General features: G+C 40.1%; 1 protein-coding gene across 1 annotated transcript in view; it reads left to right on the top strand.

The window, feature by feature from the left end:
• Positions 1 to 212: 212 nt before the first annotated feature.
• Positions 213 to 10,853, top strand: part of svila (supervillin a) — a 78,517-nt gene continuing 67,876 nt past the window's right edge. The window contains exon 1 of the mRNA XM_040018767.1: positions 213 to 311. The gene's annotated coding sequence lies outside the window, so the exon portion shown is untranslated. The remainder of the gene's footprint in view (positions 312 to 10,853) is intronic.

Here is a 10,853-nt window from a genome sequence, read left to right as displayed (position 1 = left end):
AGAACTGTTTTAGAAGAACTGAAATATGAAAGCAAACAGACGCTTTGTTATAAGTGTATGTTTGGTTGGCCAGTGTTGGCTTTTCCTAGTTTCAACTGTTTCAATTAAGCTTTATTTTGAAAATACCCTGCCGGCAGCTCTCCTTGTAGATGCAGTGGGCTTGAAGTGAAGGCGTTTACAGAGGGCGGCGGATTTATGCGTGTGAGTGACAGTCTGTGCGCGTGCGTGTCTCCGGGATATTAACAGAGTTTGCGTTTGGTGGTGCTCTCACAGCCCTTTAGAAACAAGCTCTTCCACCCGGGACAGCGTCGGTAAGTGAATGCGACTGAGTGTTTGTGCGTGTAAACTGAGCTCGTGCGGCTTTCTAGCTCGAAGAACTTAAAACATCGTTTGAACTTGGCCGTTTTTTCTCAGAGCTGCAGAATAAGTGGAGTTTAAGAAGTTTGAAGGCTGTCAGCGCGATACCTTGTATCAAGACGCGATTGGAGCTAACGTTTGATATCAGTTCTTGAGCGTCGGTGCTTTAGTTATTATTGTAGCTCTTTATATAATGTATTTAAATGTGGGTGTATTTTAAACATAAAGCGGTGTGGCATTTATCACGTGAGCCTTGAAACACTGGGTCGCGCGCGGTACGTACATCCAGGTGAGCCCATCCTCTCTACAGGTGGAGGAGGCTGCTTACATTAGGCGTCACCATCCACACATCATTACAGGACGGCAATGAGGCTTGGTTTAGACAGCTAGTGAAACTAAAGACCCGAAGCTTATGTCACGGTAGACATTTTTCTTTTATGTTGCCATGTACTATGACACATAGATCGCTGCAGGGAGGCCGACACTTCTGTATGGAAGGACAGCAAAGCCAAGCTGCGTTGAAAACTCGTATACTTCTGTGTTGGTAACTTGTACATAGCCTGCTGGATGGACCTTTAGGTTTTGCACCAACCAGTACACCCCTGACTTTCATGCAGCATGTATGTGCTTACATTTAGAGAAATGGAAAAAGAAACATTTTCTCTTCTAAACAGTGTCATCCATCATTGGACTGCAGGGTAGTAACAAATGTGCTTACACACTTGGATAAATGCACATTTAGTCAAATTATATTACACACTTTAGACAAACCCACACCCACATGCATACACAGAGTAGCGTCCAAGTGTATTTTATCCTTTCCTCCTTCTTTGGCCCATAGTCTGCTGCTAGGAGTCTGCCAAAATAAATAACCTGCAGGTAATTAGGAAGGCTACTTCTGTGTTCTGTTTTCACTGTTGGAAATGGAAGTTAATCAGCAGCATTTCCACTTCACCAAACTGATGTGAGATCAGCAAACGCAGAGGGATCGTGACAACCCTGTGCTTACTCTAATAGCCACAGAGTGGACTGACTGTAGACTGAGGTGTGAATTTTGAGCTTTCCCTGTGCCAAATTTTGGTGCTTCCCTCCCTCTGTGGATCACATTTAATGTGACCTTTTGTTGATCCTTTTAAACAACAAAAGAGTTTGTCATGGCCCTGAACAGGAAGCTTTTCCCTTTGTTCATGTTGCCCTGTCTCCATATTGATGTGTAGCTTGAAGAAGGTAAGATCCATCTCAGTTTTGTTGCTGTTTTTTGGGACACTGGCTTCATAATCTTAATAATCTTCAAGTGGTGGCTCATAGCTTTTGTACATGCTTCTGTTAAACTGGCTCTAAGTCCACTTAAAAGCTCGGCCTTCAGGGCCCCTTGCCTTTAGCCTGCAAAAGAAACAATGTCCTAAAAGTATAAGGAGAAATAACTCTTGATCACTGGTGACGATACCTGGGCATGTGTAGCTAGTGATTATTATCCAGAGACTTATAGAGAGACTCATATCAATGAGTGATCACGGTGGTGATGATTAAGCCTCCGACCTGTTGGAGGACTTAATAATAATCTGTGGTGATTAGCTGTGTAACCAAGGTGTTAATGCATGGGTCCTGTCTCCACCTCAGACTGCTATTCAGGTGACTCATGTCACCATAAGATGTTAGAGTTTAACTTTTATTATTGTTGTTGGGTAATATTGTATGTGTTGAACTATTTGTTCAATTATTTGAAGAAGTCATTGTACAATTAATGCACAATATATTTCCAATTTAGATATTGGAGTGGATCTGCAAAGGCATAAATCCTCTGCATGGAGTCTATCCTGGATCTAAACTAGTCTTTTTTTCATTAGTCAAACAAATTTTAAAGATTTAGAAATCTTTTTATTTTTGTGGTCTTTTGTATTCCATGTTAATAGTGCTGACATCACTACACCAGCTATAAAAGTGTTTTGTTTTGTTTTTTTTCTTTTGAAAAATTGGAAATAGTAATAACTTTACTGCAGTGGTAACACTTTGCAAATCCATCCAGGGGAATAAAATGCACCCTTTGGTGCCGCTGCTGGCCCATGATGTAGGCCAGTGGTGTTAAACATTACATCTAGGTTAGATCTGAGTGAGTGTACAACCCAGTTTGGCCTAGATCTTACCTGGATGTGTGGACTGTGAGTTTCACAAGCCTGATCTAATGTTTGTTTTGTTTTTTTACCCATCCTCTAAGATTTCACGCAACTGTATTACACCAGTTGTTCTAAATCCATGATCCATTTGTTTTAGCTAGTGAAGTCTGTGGTGTTGTGTGTATGGGATAAACAGCATCCAGTCTGAAAACCTTAAACAATGTAAACATCATCTGTTGGAAAGGTCACAATGTTTCAACTTTTTTATTGGTAATCCTAATTTCTTAAAAAAAGTTTGTGTGATATTCATGACTAATATTAAAAAGAGAGAAACAGAATGCATGTTTGAACAGCTTTATGATGACCTATAATTATGTTTGGTTGTCACTTCACCCTCTAGTGGCCATAGTTATGTCGGAAACAAAGGAGGAAGTAAAAGCCGTGGAACTGAGTATATGTGTGGGGAAGAGTTTGGGTTGGATGGACTGATGATGATGGTCCTTTCAAGCTTTGACTCGTGACTTGTGGTCAGTCTCTGGCATAAACAGTGTTTTTATGTTCACAACCATGCCTTTCCTACTGACTTTCCAAGTTTGTGCTAATTGCAGCCTTGACTACGTTTCTGTTATTGTTATCTTGATCGTGAAATTCCTTCTTTTTCTCTTCCTTTTTTTTTTTTTTTTTTAAATCCCAAACCCATTCCCCTCCCATCAGACTTGCAGATGTTTGGGAGTGGTTATTGCAGCCTAGCGAGTTATCAGCTCAAGTTACGCAGTCTTCTCTTCTCCAATGTGGTTTACTTGTGGAACAGCTATGTTTGACTCTTGATGCTGATCAGGAGGATGGTGTGGTTTTTCTCCTCACAGCTCAGTTGGGTCATGTAGGCATTTTGGAAGGGCAGTGTACCTTGCTTTGCTCATTTTTCCTCCTCATAATAACTGAGCTCTAGCATGAGAACTAGTTTTTGCAGTGCAGCTTTATTTATTTACACAGTTAAGTGCAAATGATGACCTATGTGAACTTGCTTTTAGGCTAAGTTTTAATTTCCAAACAGCTGGTATGACTGGGCTCCAAAGGAGATGTGGTTGAGAAGAACGCTCCTCTGGGTCATTGTATGCAAGCACAAGCGCATGTGTGCTCTCAGTTACAGTGTAGTGTTCCCAGGGTCTCCACCTTCTGTGTTTCAGAGTGAGAAGCTGCTAGAGGAGGTTAGTTACATAAGCCTGTTGGGTGTTGCGTCATTGTTTTGGGGGCCCCAGTTCAGAGAGCTGGGGCTGAGACTTCAGTTGGGTCTGATGGACCACTGCCTCCCACAGATCCAACCACCCCCCCTCCATTGAAAGCAGATGCTCAATGACTCTCCTGCTGGGAGACATGGCTCAGTATTGGCAATGAAATGAGGCTCCACCTGTAGCATGGATGGACCTTATGCATTTGTCTATCAGTGTCTGTTGATTAGCTGATGTGGAAATCTGTTTCGGGTGGGCTCGGTTGCCATGACATCAAAGAGGAAAACATGCAAAACAGCAATGATTTATAGATCTACAATCCTCCAAACATCCCCACCTCTTTAGCCTCGGTACCAGTAAATCAACCTCCCAAACTCTCATAATTATTCATAAAAACGTTGTGGGTCTGAGTTGGTTTCTAGTTAAATACAGTGGTGTTTGAAAAACAAAACCAAAAGCAATACCCTCTGATTGTCCTCATCAAACGATCGGGAGTGGACGTTTTTGCTTTTTTAGTGTTTCTGTGAACTGGATCTTGGGAACAAACTGCACAGAAAACCCAAAAAGAAAAAGTCTGGAATCGTGTGTTTTTAAGTGGCTGAGTGACCTTTTGGGTCTGCACGCATATTATGTTCCACATCAGTGCTCTTTGAAAACAAGCTTGTAAGTAACCCAGAGTTTCCCTCTGCGTGCTAGAAATTCCCCAGACCTGCAAATGTAAGAGCCTCAGGTGTGTCCCAAGTAAGTGAACTGTACTGCAGAGTCTTTGGTGTCCCTCTCCTGCTTTATCTTGTAGTCTGGTTAATTTCTCTTGTCATAAAAATAAAAATCAGTTCTAAAAGCTGGCTCTCATTACAGTACCCACACCCTGTCTGTCGCCAAGTAACAAATGTAGAGTGTTGAGCAAGAAAAAATGAGCATGGCTGCCTTTATTGGGTGGAAATGTAAATGGTTTGGGAGGATGAAGTGTTAGTTGAGTCAGTTTTTAGCACATTTAGCAAATTCATGCAAAACACAAATTGACCAAAGTGCTGCAAATGTTTGATTAAAGGCATCATTTAAACCATTCTAAGAAGTTACATTGAATAACGGAGAGGGGTGGATGACCTGATCTGGAGGGCGAGGATGGTCCAGAGTTCCAGAACTGAGAATCCCAGCAGGCTGAAAGCTCGCAACTATTAAAAACTGCTGGACAGCAAAGCTAAGCCGAAAGTGTGGCTGATTTTAAAAATGGATGGATAACCTGAGGAAAGCTCCTGCAAGTGAGCATTTTTATTTTAAACATAATCATACACTTCCCAGGAAGGTAAGGAACAATGCAGAGAGAGATAAAAATGTGTCAGTGTTTGCAGTTTAATAGTCCAAAAATGATGCAGCGTGCACTCACATTAGACTGCTTTACAGTGTAATGGCAGATAGTGATGTTGTATATCTGCCCTGTTGAAACTACAGCGTCCTGAAGATCAACTACAAAAAGTGCCTCTTAGACACTTATCGTTTGTTTGTGGGAATAAAACGTTGTTAACTTGATAATATGCAGATATATTTTATCAGATAAGATGGGAGGTGCAGCAGAAAATAACCTGGTGATCTGTGTCCCTCCTCACTTCTGTTGACTGTTTACTAATGGGGGTAATAATAAAGGGACTACTGAAGCACCTTTCCTTAATATTTAGCTTTCATTTTTGCTGCCACTCAACCGTGCCGCATCACTCAATTAGGAACTTTCTAAAGTAAAACTGACTGCAACCTGCGTTCATGTCTACTAATCAGAAGTCCAGCTGTGACAGTTTGATCTGAATGCAATGCTGAAAGGTGCTTCATTGAATCAAGCATTTAAAATAAAAAAAACAACAACAAAACTGCAGGAATCTTGTCTTGATACGATGAAAGCATAAATGGCCTTCTCAAGACCATTAAAAGGAAGAATGTATTGGGCTGTTCAGGCTGGACGGTGTCTGCTTTGATCCTGACAAATCTTGAAACAACATAAATTTCATTTCACCCATTGTGTACTGGAAACTGCTGAGATGCTGTCATTAAGTGCTGTCAGGCACCGAAGCCTGTTCCTCCATATTGGCTGATGTAGGTCATGGAGACAGTGTTGCACAGGCATGTCAGTAGCTTTTGTAATAGTTCATCAGTTCATCTCTTCAAATTCATACTTTTTCTTTTGTCCACAGCATTATGACCTGTTATGTTGTGGAGAATAACCAGATATTTTCACACTTTGTTATAAATATGAAGCTATACTACTTGTTTTCATTTATGTCCGTGCAGTCACAAGAACAGAACACAATGTTAATTTGTATTTGTTCTCTGTACTTGCTCTGATATAAAGTTGAAATTTCCAGCATGCCTAGTGACTGAGTTAATGATTTGTTGTTTCAGGATCAAGTGGCATTGAGAGGTGTGGACGATAGAGGAAGAAAATTGAACTCTTAAGTATTCATCCTGTAAGTATTTAAGTTGGGTCCATTTGCACTTCTTGTAAAAAGCGACTCCTCTCTGAAACTTTGAATGTTTTGTACGATAGAAAGAAATAAGAGGACAATCATGTCCTATATTTCCTGCGATCACCCATGCATGAACCCCTGTGTGTTTGGCTGACCAGTTATTGGTAACCATTTGTCAGGGACATAATAATGTGCAGCGATAATGAGGCGAATGAACGTTGGGCCCTGGCTGTGCATACAATAGACAACTTCTCACTGGTGGCTGCTGTTATGTTATGTTTCCAATTTTCCATCAGTTGATATTTTCCTCTCAAACTCTCTTCCTTTTAATGAGCTTCCAGTTTTTGATGTAGTCTGCAACCATGTACTTTATATTAAGTAATGTTTAATCAGCACAATGTTTGTGATATAATGGGGGGAAAAAAGCTGAGATTGGTAAAGTCCTTTGAAATATTTGTATTCACATTAATTATGCTGTGTTTTTAAAGTTGCCAGAACTTTTGTTTTTACATAATTTATCTATGCAAAAATAATTCATTAAGGGTTATTTTGTGGCAATACTATATTGTGTATTCAGATTTAAAAATAAAAATAAAAAAAAATTAAAATGCCCTGGAAATGCAAATAATTGCTGTTTAATTTATAAATGCAGACAGTTTGCCGTCAGTCTGAATGTGTCTTTGTTAACGAGCACAGCTCAACTGGCTGCCAGCTCGTTATATTCTGGTTATATTCCTATAGTGCAGAGACTAAGACCAAATGTAATGGTTAAATATGAATTTCTGTCTATGTAGACAACTGCAGATGTTTGATTTTATTTTTTATTTTTGTTTTTCATAAGTAATTGCTGTCCTATCACAAACGAATTGCATGTAATTGCCAGCCTGACCCCATTTAATAGCTGGCAGTCTGTCTTACTGCAGGTTTTAGTGGCAGTATTGGTGTGTTTGACAGCCTCCTTTGCAGCTAGAAAATTAAAAAAGTGATCTCACTGGATAAAATTGATATTTGTAGATGCAAAAGGTGAAAAATTGCAGTATATATTATTAAAATACTCAACCACAGTACTGCAACATGTTAAAAGTCACAATAATGTATCGTCAGTGAAGTATTGTTATAATACTGTGTCGTATTCCTGGCTCTAATTTATTGTAAAAGACAAAATATTTTATGTTTTTTAAATATCAAAATAAAAACCAGCTCAGTTTGTTTCCCTAACATCCCTCTTCCTCACTGCTTTAGTTTACTGTTGCCACCTTGATGCTTTTGTCACTGGATAGATCCTCTTTATACCCATAAAGAAGGGTTTTACAATGTTGCTTTACAATGACAGCTTGCTCTTCTTGCACAGGAGCCGTCTTTGCCTCTCTCTGCTGTTTCTCTGCTGTTTTAATTGGATGAATGAGCAGTGAGGCAGAGCAGCATGTGATCAGTGCACATTGTGGTGGTGTGGGGAGGATGAGAACCCTTGTGCTGCGTCTAACTTTTTCTCTCAGCCATCATTTTGCATGTAAAAACAGCTGAAATCCCACCATAGCCTTTCTTCATGGTTTTGTTCATATTTGCTGCATTTAGAAAATCTGACCTGATTTGTTCTTTTGCTGGCACTTGCCGGCTTTATTTGCCATTGATTACCACTTAAGCTCTAAAGCTCCGAGAATGGTATTTGGGTCGGCCCTTTTGTTTATAGAAGTTTCTAGAAACTGACCAGATTTTATTTACACCTTGGACTACTTCAGATTTCTCTGAAATGAATAATAATAATAATAATAATAAACTTTATTTATAAAGCACATTAAAAAAAAAAACAAGGTGCTTGACAAAAAAATAAAATAAAATAGGAAAAAGGAGATGGGAGGGAAAAGAGAAAGGACCTGGCACGTATCAATCATAAAACCATGACAATCATAAAACCATGACAATCATAATACATAAAAGTAGTTAACAAAGCATAACGGATAAAAATGTATCAACGCACACCAAATATTAGCTAGGTGGAAAAGCAAGATTAATTAATAAGTCTTCAGCCGTGATTTAAGCAGTGGCATAGAGTCAGACGCCCGGATAGCAACAGGAAGATTGTTCCATAAGACTGGGGCAGCTACAGCAAATGCACGGTCGCCCCGAGACTTCAGCCGAGAACGAGGTTGCTCCAGAAGAAGTTGGGTAGCAGATCTAAGTGCTCTGACAGGAGTGTGTAACCTACGAGGAGGACAGGCCAATGTAAAGAGAGTTGCAGTAGTCCAACCTGGAAGTCACGAATGCGTGAATAAGTTTTCCAGGTCATTATGCGGAATATAGCTCTTAGCCTTAGAAATGAGGCGCAGCTGATTAAAACTAGACCTCACTACGGCAGACGCTTGCCAAATTTAAACGAGCTATCCAGTAATATGCCCAAATTACTTCCATAATCAGAAGGGGAGCTAGCAAAAGGCATCAGAGCAGCACACAATTGGTCGCGGGGGATTTTACTATCGAACACCACGATCTCAGTTTTCTTTTCGTTCAGGACAAGAGCATTACTCTTGAACCAATCTTTAACCTCACGCATGCATTCACAAAAATAGTGAAAAGACATAGCAAGATCGTCAGTAATGTTTAAATAAATCTGCATATCATCAGCATAGCAATGAAGAAATGAAGCAAGCTCATTTAATGGCCCCAATGACACAACCTGCTCAAAGACTTGTAGCACTGAGGCTCTTTTCTCATTGTTGCCTGTTTTCTCATTGCTCATTTTACTGAAGCTGAGTTAAAGGTGAAGAAGAAGAATGGGTTACTGAAAAGCTTCATATTTCTCTGCTAGTCTTTAACAACCTGGAGGAACTGGCCCTGGCAGCCTGTTCGGTTTTTATTGTTGGCTTCCGGCTGGCCTCGTGTCTGTTTCTCCCCATTGCTTTGTACCTCTGAGGGGAGCCTGGCACATACAAACAGTTCCTCCTCTGGGCAGCTGGCGTTCTCTCCTGTCCACATGGATACCTGTAGGATTTAAATCACATCAACCAGTTCGGATTTATAGTGTCTCATCCTGCTGTTGTAGCAATCATGGTTGTGAGGGTAGGCAGAGCTTATAGTTTCTTATTGGTTCTTCCAAAGCAGTTATCTAGGTAGTTTACGCTGATAATTCAATATTTTATTATTAATTAGCTAGCATCGTCACTGCCATTAATGGCCAAACTTTCTGCTGTTTATGTTGTGCGTCTTTGTAGATGTTACAAAGATTGGACCTCAGTAGCTGTTGTGTTGCCATAATAGGGTAGTATGTTGCCAAATACACACACACGGGCTTAAGTGGCCTAAATGTGACACTGAGTGCTTATATAGAGACCCTCATTGAGTCACACCAATGTTTTATTTTTATTTTTGTTGTTACAAATAATCAAATATATTACAGTTCTTTTTTTTTTTTTTTCTTAAGCGTGATCAGTGGTCCTGTAATCTAGTGTAGTTGGAGAAAAGGTCAAAGTTATTAATTGTACAATATTTTATTATGAATATCAATTTGAAAATCATTTAAAGAGAACTTTTAAAAAGTTTACAGTGTATGCTGCCAGAGGTCTTAGAAAATAAATTGCGTCAGAGTAAATGGGTAATTTTTAAATCACACACGGCAGTAAAGCGGCAGTAAAGGTTGGTGTTCCATTTTGATCACTTGTGTAGTTTTATTTGGTTAATGTTTATATATTCAGACAGCTGGAATTTGAATGCTGGCAAGTTTTAAAGGTGGGAATCTTCAGATTACAACCTTCCTTCCCACAGAAAGTGAACCTGGCTTTAACCTGAGATCTGCAGTAACAATCCAGAGTTTTTCAGAGGCTAAGAAAACACGTGTAACCCTTTAAAACCCTGTGTTTATTATCCAACCAGTCACTCATTCATTTTCTCCCACTCATCCAGTTCAAGGTTGTGGAGGGATTAGAGCCTACCTCCTTTATTGTAGGCCAAGAGATGGGCCAGACTATTGCACAGCTAAAACAGATAAACCACGCGCACTTCTATTCACTCCTACGGCCAATTTAGAATTAACAATTAACTTAACATGTGCATGCCTTTAGTCTGTGGGAGGAAGTCGGAGTACATGGATACAAGCAGGGAGGACTTGCAGACTTCACACAGTCTCTAGTCGACCAGTGGGTTTGAATCTGGAACCTTCTTGTTGCAATCTTTTGTACCACTTAGAGGCTAATTGTGGTGAATTTTCCCACACGTCTAATGAAGGGTGTAATTTTTATTATCAATCTTGACTATATACAGTATAAAATATGGGTCCTATCTAGTAAGTCATACTTGTTCCTGGGGAGCAACTCCCAGGCTGCCCTTTGTCACCCATAATTTTTATGGACAGAATTTCCTGGCATAGTCAAGTGGCATAACTCTTGTTCACGAGTGAGGTGAGAAGGGAGCGGGAGGTCGACAGATGGATTGGTGCTGCAGCTGCAGTGATGTGAACACTTTACCAGTCTGTTGTGGTGAAGAGAAAGCTGAGTGAATAAGTGAAGCTCTCGATTTACCTGATGAGCTGAAGGAGGTGGCCTGAGGGAGAGGGTCTGGGCTTCTTTGATTAGACTGCTGCCCCCGTGACCCAGCCCTGGATAAGTGGAAGAGGGTGGATGGATTCCTTCCTTCCTATCTTTTTATATTGCCTGCTGGCATGTTGTTGATATTACATTCTCATCCATATAAGGTAAAGTGCTAAC

This window comes from Simochromis diagramma, unplaced genomic scaffold (assembly GCF_900408965.1).
Source record: "Simochromis diagramma unplaced genomic scaffold, fSimDia1.1 OVJJ01000717.1, whole genome shotgun sequence".
Taxonomy (NCBI): domain Eukaryota; kingdom Metazoa; phylum Chordata; class Actinopteri; order Cichliformes; family Cichlidae; genus Simochromis; species Simochromis diagramma.
The sequence above is the reverse complement of the archived record's forward strand: the minus strand, read 5'-3'. Positions and strand labels throughout refer to the sequence as shown.